The sequence below is a fragment of the Mytilus galloprovincialis genome, chromosome 4 (assembly GCF_965363235.1).
Source record: "Mytilus galloprovincialis chromosome 4, xbMytGall1.hap1.1, whole genome shotgun sequence".
NCBI lineage: Eukaryota > Metazoa > Mollusca > Bivalvia > Mytilida > Mytilidae > Mytilus > Mytilus galloprovincialis.
Genome location: NC_134841.1, coordinates 25323115 through 25336391, shown reverse-complemented (window position 1 = coordinate 25336391; position 13277 = coordinate 25323115).

The following is a 13277-nucleotide window of genomic DNA, read 5'->3' as shown; positions in this document are numbered from 1 at the left end:
AAATCTTAGAAGTATAATGTTATTTTACTTCCATAATAAAATATCAACGTCTTTTTTTTTTTATCAAGGACAATGGTTAAAAAAGCCAACATGCATGTACGTGATTTCGTTAAATATCCTTTGTTCAAAGATAATATGAGAAAGTTCACATCATTACTCAACGTTTCTTTCCCTTTTATGTCACAACTGGCATATCTAAATTGCTACTTGTCACTTTTACCGGAGTAATATATTTTTACTGTACTTTAATCATACGAAATGAGACTGCCTTAAGGATCAATGATATTCATTTTTCAAAGTCAAATAATTGATAGCATTAGTTCCTGCTAATGTAATTTAGAAACACAACTGATCGTTTGCCAGTAAACTATAACATAAAATGACGACACAATTGACCGAACCACGTGTTGTTTTTTAGACTTGCAGACGGACACGCTAGAAAGGAAAAAAAAACAATGTTTGCTTCAAATATCACGGTATAGGTATAGTGTCCGACGGGAATAGTGGTTGATCAAGTGATTTGATAGGGTTTTCGAGTGTGACCACGTTTTTGTTTTACTCTCAATTGATTATGATCAGATTCATAACTGTAAACAAACAGTCTTCCTTTCTGGTAAGACGTAAAGAAAGATGTTAGAACTTTATATTGATTATTCCAAAGTATAGATTCAAGCCATTTTTATACACATCCCAATGCAAATGTCAAAGGAAATGCATACATGGAATCACTCTCATATATAATTACACATAATAAGTTAGACATAAAGACACTTTATAAAAAGTCTTGTTTTTGGATTGAAAAGGATATTTTTTTAGTACATATATTCGTTTTTATGTGTACATGTATATGTTTTTTTCTTGAGAAGTCAGTGTGTTCGAATGCGTCCTTGTTATCAAGTGAAAAAAACTTCTATGACTTTAGATGTACAACTGTTTAAATTTATACAGTTATACATGCAAAGATTTAAATAAAGTACTTTTCATACCAAAAAAAAAAAAAAAAAAAAAAACACAACACAACACTTTACATTTAACCAGTTAAATTAATTTATTTTATTATTTTTTAAATTAATGATGTTTTAACACGTACATTTCATAAAAGGCATCATTTACAATATATCCGTGTAGAACGCTAAATGCGGGTGTCGTCTATGTTTGACGAGGGGGGCAATAGGGGGTCCGTTAACATGTTAACAACACCTCCATTTTGGCAAAAACAGTTAACAACACATTTTAAATGCTGATTACAGTAAACACCAACTTTAATCTACCCTTTTTCCAAAATCAAACCAAAAGCTATGAAAAGGGGGAAATGCACACCTTCAATGATTTCAGAACCACTGTAGCAAGTCACCGAAATGCCAAGCTCTAACGAATCTTTGATAAAGCTGATCAAGTTTCAGATTACAGCAAACTTGGGTAATCGTGCGATGTAGGAAAGTGTGACCTACAGATGGACAGAGTCTTTATAACCAATTTTAAAGCTTATACATCTTTTAAATCCTGAATCTGAGCTTTTGATAGAAGTTGGAGACTTTACATGTATAAAGCAATCTTTGGAATTTCGAAAATGAGGTCCATGTCTATCAAAGGTTACATTTCCATTTAACTATGATTTTATGTTTATATTTGTAGTTTGATAAGATAAGATTTATTTTATTAAAGTGTCACCATCCATTACAATATCAATATATAAAGTGTCACCATCCATTACAATATCAATATATATATAAAGTCATAAGAACCAAACATTTAAGTAAAAGGATGCCAGCCGAAAACGCTTTATGAGACATTATCATTAAAACAAACATCTAATACATACATAAAAGGACAGCTTTGTTACATTTAAAAAGTATTTCGTAAATAAAAAAAAATATATAATTTCTAGATGACATGTTTTCGTCGATAAAACATATGATAAAGGGAACTAGCTAAAAGAGGAACCATATTCTCATTACACATAAGATAACGAAGTGTAGTTCTTCCTTTTCTGTGTTATATATGTTTATATTTGTGTTTGCTTGACCCATATGGGTGTATTTGCAAATAAAATTATCATTAACTATAGGGACTATATGGCATGGTGTAGTGATTAGTGCATCGGACTACTAACACAACGGTTCCTGGTTCGATTTCCGTTCCGGGATGAAAATTTCAGGGACTGAATTTTCGGCTCTCCTTTGACACCATTTGCGAGATGATGATAGTCTGTCAGAAGGGGACGATAAATGGCTGACATGTGTTAAGAGCGAACTATATCTCTTGCACGTTAAGAGCGAACTATATCTCTTGCACGTTAAGGACACCCTTGTAGATTTCGAAAAAGAGCAGACTAATGCCGCTACATGTGAGCACTCATACCCGCATAGTGGAAAGGAATTTATATAAGTTGCAAAACTTTCTTCCCAATCCACTATAAATAAATACCATTATTTTTATGGTGGGCCCTAATAATACAGTGGAGATTTTTTCTAACCTCTCATTAAATCTGTCAGAATCTGTCAGGAGAACTGTTCTAGGACAGTACGTAGAACCGTCAGCCTGACACCTTTTAGTCAGTTCTAGCTAGAACAGTTCTAACCTAGAACTGATTTGGTCAGTTTTACTTCTAGAACAGTTCCACGGTTAGAATTGATTACAAATTCTACGGCTAGAATTGAATTATAAATTCTACGGCTAGAATTGATTGATAAATTCTACGGCTAGAATTGCTTTATAAATTCTAAGGCTAGAATTGGTTTATAAGTTTGAAGAACTTTTTGTCTAAATATAAGGCTTCGGCAAAATAGCGATTAATATATATAGAGTTTTGCTATTTTGCCGGTTTTATTTCAGATTTTTAATCAAGATAACATGTTTAACCCCGCCATAATTTGCATGTATGTGCCTATTCCAAGTCAGGAGCCTGTAATTCAGTGATTTTCTTTTGTTGGTGTGTTACATAAATTATTAGTGTTCATTTTTTGTACATAAATTAGGCCGTTAGTATTAGGGGGGCTTTATTATTTGAATTGTTCTACATTTGTCATACCGGGAAAAGGATGGCTCGTATAACAAAATTATCTGACCTCATTAACCAAATGTAATATAAACTTGTTTCCCAATCCACTATTATAAATAAATATATTTTTAAATTAAACTTAAACTGACCATATTTGCTCTTCATCATGTATATCTATATACATTTAGCCGCACACTGCAGTAATCCAGTTATATTTTTAGGCAAGGACGTATTGTACAAATGACAGCAATTATATTGGAAAACAATGACTTCAAAATTTGCACTCAATTCATAGTATTATCATGTCCTCTTTTTATTCAAAATATTGAATCATAAACAAATGTGATATCTGTTTACGAGTAGTTTTCATACCTCGGACAGACCTGTTTAACAAAAATCTTTTGACTGCATCAATCTAAACTGACATTATTTGCTCTTTTTTCTGCAAATCAATATAACTGCACAGTACATGCAGTAATTCAGTTATAATTTTAGGTCAAGAGGGACTGTAATATACAAGTTACAGCAATATTGGAAAACAATGACCACAAAAGTTTGTTCGCATCAACTTATAGTGCCAGCATGTCCTCTTTTTATTCAAAATATTGAATCGTAAACAAATATCAGTAGTTTTCATACTTTAGACTGAGGCATGCAATAAAATCTTTTGACCGCATCAACCAAAACTGACCATATTTGCTTTTTTTTTTTTATGTAAATCTATATAGCTGCACAGTAATTCAGTTATAATTTTGAGTCAAGAGGGACTGTAGTATACAAATAACTGCAATATTGGAAATCAATGACCACAATTTTTTTTTGCATCAATTGAGAGTGCCAGCATTTCCTATTTTTTTATTCAAAATATCGCATCAGACACAAATATCAGTAGTTTTCATACCTCAGCCTGACTCGTGTAACAAAGTTATTTGTCTGCATCAATCAAAACTGACCATACATGTACTTGACAGCATCAACCAAAAACTGACCATATTTGCTCCTTTTTTTTATGTAATTCTTATAGCATACTAAATCTGTAATATTTTTATGTAAGGATAAATTGTATAATACAAATGATAGGAATATTGGAACACAATGCTACCTAATTTCGTTTGCATCAATATAGAGTGTCAGCATGTCCTCTTTTTATTCAAAATATTGCATCATAAACAAAAATAAGTAGTTTTCATACCTCCATGACCTCAGACTGACTGGTATAACACAATTATTTGTCCACATGAACCAAAACTGATAGCGTAAATCTTAATAGCGGCAAAGTACATGTAAATCCCTTACAACATGTATATTTTTATATCAGGATGGATTGTTTAATATAAATGAAAGCAATATTGGAAAACAATGACTCAATCAGTATATAGTGCCAGCATGTCCGCTTTTTATTCAAAATGTTGAATCGTAAACTAATTTCAGTAGTTTTGATATATCAGACTGACTCATAACAAAATTATTTGTCCGCATCAACCAAAACTCGCAATATTTGACAGCATCAACCAAAACTGACCATATGTGACAGCATCAACCAAAACTGACCATATTTGCACTGAATTATTACTTTATAAATCTTAATATATATATATATATATATATATATATATATATATATAGCCGCATAGTAAATCACCTATAGTTACATATCACGATGGATTATATAATTCAAATGACAGCAATATTGTAACATCAATGAACACATTGACTACAAAAAAAAAAAAAAATTCCACATCAATTTAGAGTACCAGCATGTCCTCTTTTTATTCAAAATATTGAATTGTAAACAAATATCAGTAGTTTAACTTTTCATACTTCAGACTGAATCGTTTTAACAAAATTATTTGACCGCATCAACCAAAACTGAACATATTTACACTTTATCATGTAAATATATATGGCCTCATTGTAAACCAATAATATTTCTATGTCAGGACGGATCGTATGATAAAGATGACACCAACTTTGGACACAATGAATACCATATCTAAAATTACATCCCAGCTCCTTTGTTCTAACAGGGGTGATCTGAGCCGGATCACCCCTAACAGATCACTCCAGTTTGAGTTTCTTTGTTATGCATGCTTTCCTTTGTTCTGTAACATTTTGGCGGGAATGCCAAATCCACTATAAAATTTATAATTAAATATACCGTTATACGGAAAAGACTATCCACGTCCACTTGTATTTTTGTCCATCTGATGAGTTAAGGTAGCAATAAACAGTTAGGAAAAAATACTAAAATTTGCCCTTATGAATTTTACCATCCCCTTTTCATTGCTTTCTTGCAATATCAAGCTTACTGTTTGTGTCATATATGGGCATATGTATGTAATCAGAATCTTCCATAGATTTTATATCCAGTATATAAAATGGTAAAATATAATTTCTTTTTGGTGTATCCATGGCAACAATCTGCATTTATTTGTTATAAAATATTGCAAAAAGGGGGGGAAAGATGTCACATATTACCCCAAAATTTGGCTAAAAGTAGAATTTCAATCGCTTGAAGTAGTACCTTTTCTGAAACTGTGTACATATATCATTCAGCAAATCCAATGAAAATCATATGTTTTTCGTCTCATTTTTTTGTAAAATTGCGTCAAAAACTTCGTGTAGAAAAACAGTGTTTGTAAACAGTATATTAATTTCTGGACCGATGGCCGGTCTAGCTATGAAAATACGGATTGTCAAACAGAAAACAGCCCATAAAACATGTAAAAAATAATCTTGATGCTCTTATAAACCATCTTTGAAGGCTAAATTAGCACTCATCTGTCTAAAAATGAATTTTATTACACAATAACTTTCCTATTTGAAAAATCCACAGGGGCCAAAATGCGAAACTAAACTCCTAACTGTGTATTGCTACCTTAATAGTAAATATTTTTTTCAAATTCTCCCTTTTAACTTATTTTCTGAGTTCTGCTAGCTAATACGAGTAAAATGGCCTTTTATTTTTGAAAATTGGTTGAGTAATGAATATTTTATGAAGGTTAGCAGTTGACACTGAAACGCGACAAAAACTGATTTTAAAGAAAGGTGCCAAGTCAAAGTGTAAAATCTTGTCTCCACCTCAATTTTTAGCCAAATCTTAAAAACTGTACCTCTTTTGTCAGTTTTTTAATGTTGAATATCTTAATAAGATCTCTGATGATGCAACATTGTATAAAATTTAGCAATTTCAAGCATAAAAATGTTAATCTTTATGCTTATTGCATACCAAAGACTTGATTAAAAAACTTGGTGATAAGTAATCAATTTCTTACATCTGATTTAACTATACATTTAATTTATGCCAAAATGTAACATGAAATCTTGATAAAAACAATAATTTGATATATTCGCAAGAAAAAAACCAACGCGTTCAATACTTAGGCTACTACATGCAGCCCAATCCATCAGAAGCAAGAGTTAAGCCGATAGAGTACAAATATAAGCCTTGTGTCAAAATGTCTAATTTTGGTTGCTAAGGACTGTAAACAATAAAATTGACATATATTGTCATTCTTAAACACTTAATTTACTCAGAAGTTGATTTAGAATCTAAATATCAATAGATTTGTGGCATGAAAAGTCTTAAATTATACAATTCTGAGCTTGGTAAGTATGCCATAAGGTAGCAATAAACTGTTAGGAAAAAATACTAAAATTTGCCCTTATGAATTTTACCATCCCCTTTTCATTGCTTTCTTGCAATATCAAGCTTACTGTTTGTGTCATATATGGGCATATGTATGTAATCAGAATCTTCCATAGATTTTATATCCAGTATATAAAATGGTAAAATATAATTTCTTTTTGGTGTATCCATGGCAACAATCTGCATTTATTTGTTATAAAATATTGCAAAAAGGGGGGGGGGGGAGATGTCACATATTACCCCAAAATTTGGCTAAAAGTAGAATTTCAATCGCTTGAAGTAGTACCTTTTCTGAAACTGTGTACATATATCATTCAGCAAATCCAATGAAAATCATATGTCTTTCGTCTCATTTTTTTGTAAAATTGCGTCAAAAACTTCGTGTAGAAAAACAGTGTTTGTAAACAGTATATTAATTTCTGGACCGATGGCCGGTCTAGCTATGAAAATACGGATTGTCAAACAGAAAACAGCCCATAAAACATGTAAAAAATAATCTTGATGCTCTTATAAACCATCTTTGAAGGCTAAATTAGCACTCATCTGTCTAAAAATGAATTTTATTACACAATAACTTTCCTATTTGAAAAATCCACATGGACCAAAATGCGAAACTAAACTCCTAACTGTGTATTGCTACCTTAATAGTAAATATTTTTTTCAAATTCTCCCTTTTAACTTATTTTCTGAGTTCTGCTAGCTAATAGGAGTAAAATGGCCTTTTATTTTTGAAAATTGGTTGAGTAATGAATATTTTATGAAGGTTAGCAGGTGACACTGAAACGCGACAAAAACTGATTTTAAAGAAAGGTGCCAAGTCAAAGTGTAAAATCTTGTCTCCACCTCAATTTTTAGCCAAATCTTAAAAACTGTACCTCTTTTGTCAGTTTTTTAATGTTGAATATCTTAATAAGATCTCTGATGATGCAACATTGTATAAAATTTAGCAATTTCAAGCATAAAAATGTTAATCTTTATGCTTATTGCATACCAAAGACTTGATTAAAAAACTTGGTGATAAGTAATCAATTTCTTACATCTGATTTAACTATACATTTAATTTATGCCAAAATGTAACATGAAATCTTGATAAAAACAATAATTTGATATATTCGCAAGAAAAAAACCAACGCGTAGGCTACCACATGCAGCCCAATCCATCAGAAGCAAGAGTTAAGCCGATAGAGTACAAATATAAGCCTTGTGTCAAAATGTCTAATTTTGGTTGCTAAGGACTGTAAACAATAAAATTGACATATATTGTCATTCTTAAACACTTAATTTACTCAGAAGTTGATTTAGAATCTAAATATCAATAGATTTGTGGCATGAAAAGTCTTAAATTATACAATTCTGAGCTTGGTAAGTATGCCTTAATAGTAAATATTTTTTTCAAATTCTCCCTTTTAACTTATTTTCTGAGTTCTGCTAGCTAATACGAGTAAAATGGCCTTTTATTTTTGAAAATCGGTTGAGTAATGAATATTTTATGAAGGTTAGCAGTTGACACTGAAACGCGACAAAAACTGATTTTAAAGAAAAGTGCCAAGTCAAAGTGTAAAATCTTGTCTCCACCTCAATTTTTAGCCAAATCTTAAAAACTGTACCTCTTTTGTCAGTTTTTTAATGTTGAATATCTTAATAAGATCTCTGATGATGCAACATTGTATAAAATTTAGCAATTTCAAGCATAAAAATGTTAATCTTTATGCTTATTGCATACCAAAGACTTGATTAAAAAACTTGGTGATAAGTAATCAATTTCTTACATCTGATTTAACTATACATTTAATTTATGCCAAAATGTAACATGAAATCTTGATAAAAACAATAATTTGATATATTCGCAAGAAAAAAACCAACGCGTTCAATACTTAGGCTACTACATGCAGCCCAATCCATCAGAAGCAAGAGTTAAGCCGATAGAGTACAAATATAAGCCTTGTGTCAAAATGTCTAATTTTGGTTGCTAAGGACTGTAAACAATAAAATTGACATATATTGTCATTCTTAAACACTTAATTTACTCAGAAGTTGATTTAGAATCTAAATATCAATAGATTTGTGGCATGAAAAGTCTTAAATTATACAATTCTGAGCTTGGTAAGTATGCCATAAGGTAGCAATAAACAGTTAGGAAAAAATACTAAAATTTGCCCTTATGAATTTTACCATCCCCTTTTCATTGCTTTCTTGCAATATCAAGCTTACTGTTTGTGTCATATATGGGCATATGTATGTAATCAGAATCTTCCATAGATTTTATATCCAGTATATAAAATGGTAAAATATAATTTCTTTTTGGTGTATCCATGGCAACAATCTGCATTTATTTGTTATAAAATATTGCAAAAAGGAGGGGGGGGGGGAAATATGTCACATATTACCCCAAAATTTGGCTAAAAGTAGAATTTCAATCGCTTGAAGTAGTACCTTTTCTGAAACTGTGTACATATATCATTCAGCAAATCCAATGAAAATCATATGTCTTTCGTCTCATTTTTTTGTAAAATTGCGTCAAAAACTTCGTGTAGAAAAACAGTGTTTGTAAACAGTATATTAATTTCTGGACCGATGGCCGGTCTAGCTATGAAAATACGGATTGTCAAACAGAAAACAGCCCATAAAACATGTAAAAAATAATCTTGATGCTCTTATAAACCATCTTTGAAGGCTAAATTAGCACTCATCTGTCTAAAAATGAATTTTATTACACAATAACTTTCCTATTTGAAAAATCCACAGGGGCCAAAATGCGAAACTAAACTCCTAACTGTGTATTGCTACCTTAATAGTAAATATTTTTTTCAAATTCTCCCTTTTAACTTATTTTCTGAGTTCTGCTAGCTAATACGAGTAAAATGGCCTTTTATTTTTGAAAATTGGTTGAGTAATGAATATTTTATGAAGGTTAGCAGGTGACACTGAAACGCGACAAAAACTGATTTTAAAGAAAGGTGCCAAGTCAAAGTGTAAAATCTTGTCTCCACCTCAATTTTTAGCCAAATCTTAAAAACTGTACCTCTTTTGTCAGTTTTTTAATGTTGAATATCTTAATAAGATCTCTGATGATGCAACATTGTATAAAATTTAGCAATTTCAAGCATAAAAATGTTAATCTTTATGCTTATTGCATACCAAAGACTTGATTAAAAAACTTGGTGATAAGTAATCAATTTCTTACATCTGATTTAACTATACATTTAATTTATGCCAAAATGTAACATGAAATCTTGATAAAAACAATAATTTGATATATTCGCAAGAAAAAAAGCAACGCGTAGGCTACCACATGCAGCCCAATCCATCAGAAGCAAGAGTTAAGCCGATAGAGTACAAATATAAGCCTTGTGTCAAAATGTCTAATTTTGGTTGCTAAGGACTGTAAACAATAAAATTGACATATATTGTCATTCTTAAACACTTAATTTACTCAGAAGTTGATTTAGAATCTAAATATCAATAGATTTGTGGCATGAAAAGTCTTAAATTATACAATTCTGAGCTTGGTAAGTATGCCTTAATAGTAAATATTTTTTTCAAATTCTCCCTTTTAACTTATTTTCTGAGTTCTGCTAGCTAATACGAGTAAAATGGCCTTTTATTTTTGAAAATCGGTTGAGTAATGAATATTTTATGAAGGTTAGCAGTTGACACTGAAACGCGACAAAAACTGATTTTAAAGAAAAGTGCCAAGTCAAAGTGTAAAATCTTGTCTCCACCTCAATTTTTAGCCAAATCTTAAAAACTGTACCTCTTTTGTCAGTTTTTTAATGTTGAATATCTTAATAAGATCTCTGATGATGCAACATTGTATAAAATTTAGCAATTTCAAGCATAAAAATGTTAATCTGTATGCTTATTGCATACCAAAGACTTGATTAAAAAACTTGGTGATAAGTAATCAATTTCTTACATCTGATTTAACTATACATTTAATTTATGCCAAAATGTAACATGAAATCTTGATAAAAACAATAATTTGATATATTCGCAAGAAAAAAAACAACGCGTAGGCTACCACATGCAGCCCAATCCATCAGAAGCAAGAGTTAAGCCGATAGAGTACAAATATAAGCCTTGTGTCAAAATGTCTAATTTTGGTTGCTTAGGACTGTAAACAATAAAATTGACATATATTGTCATTCTTAAACACTTAATTTACTCAGAAGTTGATTTAGAATCTAAATATCAATAGATTTGTGGCATGAAAAGTCTTAAATTATACAATTCTGAGCTTGGTAAGTATGCCATAAGGTAGCAATAAACAGTTAGGAAAAAATACTAAAATTTGCCCTTATGAATTTTACCATCCCCTTTTCATTGCTTTCTTGCAATATCAAGCTTACTGTTTGTGTCATATATGGGCATATGTATGTAATCAGAATCTTCCATAGATTTTATATCCAGTATATAAAATGGTAAAATATAATTTCTTTTTGGTGTATCCATGGCAACAATCTGCATTTATTTGTTATAAAATATTGCAAAAAGGAGGGGGGGAAATATGTCACATATTACCCCAAAATTTGGCTAAAAGTAGAATTTCAATCGCTTGAAGTAGTACCTTTTCTGAAACTGTGTACATATATCATTCAGCAAATCCAATGAAAATCATATGTCTTTAGTCTCATTTTTTTGTAAAATTGCGTCAAAAACTTCGTGTAGAAAAACAGTGTTTGTAAACAGTATATTAATTTCTGGACCGATGGCCGGTCCAGCTATGAAAATACGGATTGTCAAACAGAAAACAGCCCATAAAACATGTAAAAAATAATCTTGATGCTCTTATAAACCATCTTTGAAGGCTAAATTAGCACTCATCTGTCTAAAAATGAATTTTATTACACAATAACTTTCCTATTTGAAAAATCCACAGGGGCCAAAATGCGAAACTAAACTCCTAACTGTGTATTGCTACCTTAATAGTAAATATTTGTTTCAAATTCTCCCTTTTAACTTATTTTCTGAGTTCTGCTAGCTAATACGAGTAAAATGGCCTTTTATTTTTGAAAATTGGTTGAGTAATGAATATTTTATGAAGGTTAGCAGTTGACACTGAAACGCGACAAAAACTGATTTTAAAGAAAGGTGCCAAGTCAAAGTGTAAAATCTTGTCTCCACCTCAATTTTTAGCCAAATCTTAAAAACTGTACCTCTTTTGTCAGTTTTTTAATGTTGAATATCTTAATAAGATCTCTGATGATGCAACATTGTATAAAATTTAGCAATTTCAAGCATAAAAATGTTAATCTTTATGCTTATTGCATACCAAAGACTTGATTAAAAAACTTGGTGATAAGTAATCAATTTCTTACATCTGATTTAACTATACATTTAATTTATGCCAAAATGTAACATGAAATCTTGATAAAAACAATAATTTGATATATTCGCAAGAAAAAAAGCAACGCGTAGGCTACCACATGCAGCCCAATCCATCAGAAGCAAGAGTTAAGCCGATAGAGTACAAATATAAGCCTTGTGTCAAAATGTCTAATTTTGGTTGCTAAGGACTGTAAACAATAAAATTGACATATATTGTCATTCTTAAACACTTAATTTACTCAGAAGTTGATTTAGAATCTAAATATCAATAGATTTGTGGCATGAAAAGTCTTAAATTATACAATTCTGAGCTTGGTAAGTATGCCTTAATAGTAAATATTTTTTTCAAATTCTCCCTTTTAACTTATTTTCTGAGTTCTGCTAGCTAATACGAGTAAAATGGCCTTTTATTTTTGAAAATCGGTTGAGTAATGAATATTTTATGAAGGTTAGCAGTTGACACTGAAACGCGACAAAAACTGATTTTAAAGAAAAGTGCCAAGTCAAAGTGTAAAATCTTGTCTCCACCTCAATTTTTAGCCAAATCTTAAAAACTGTACCTCTTTTGTCAGTTTTTTAATGTTGAATATCTTAATAAGATCTCTGATGATGCAACATTGTATAAAATTTAGCAATTTCAAGCATAAAAATGTTAATCTTTATGCTTATTGCATACCAAAGACTTGATTAAAAAACTTGGTGATAAGTAATCAATTTCTTACATCTGATTTAACTATACATTTAATTTATGCCAAAATGTAACATGAAATCTTGATAAAAACAATAATTTGATATATTCGCAAGAAAAAAAACAACGCGTAGGCTACCACATGCAGCCCAATCCATCAGAAGCAAGAGTTAAGCCGATAGAGTACAAATATAAGCCTTGTGTCAAAATGTCTAATTTTGGTTGCTTAGGACTGTAAACAATAAAATTGACATATATTGTCATTCTTAAACACTTAATTTACTCAGAAGTTGATTTAGAATCTAAATATCAATAGATTTGTGGCATGAAAAGTCTTAAATTATACAATTCTGAGCTTGGTAAGTATGCCATAAGGTAGCAATAAACAGTTAGGAAAAAATACTAAAATTTGCCCTTATGAATTTTACCATCCCCTTTTCATTGCTTTCTTGCAATATCAAGCTTACTGTTTGTGTCATATATGGGCATATGTATGTAATCAGAATCTTCCATAGATTTTATATCCAGTATATAAAATGGTAAAATATAATTTCTTTTTGGTGTATCCATGGCAACAATCTGCATTTATTTGTTATAAAATATTGCAAAAA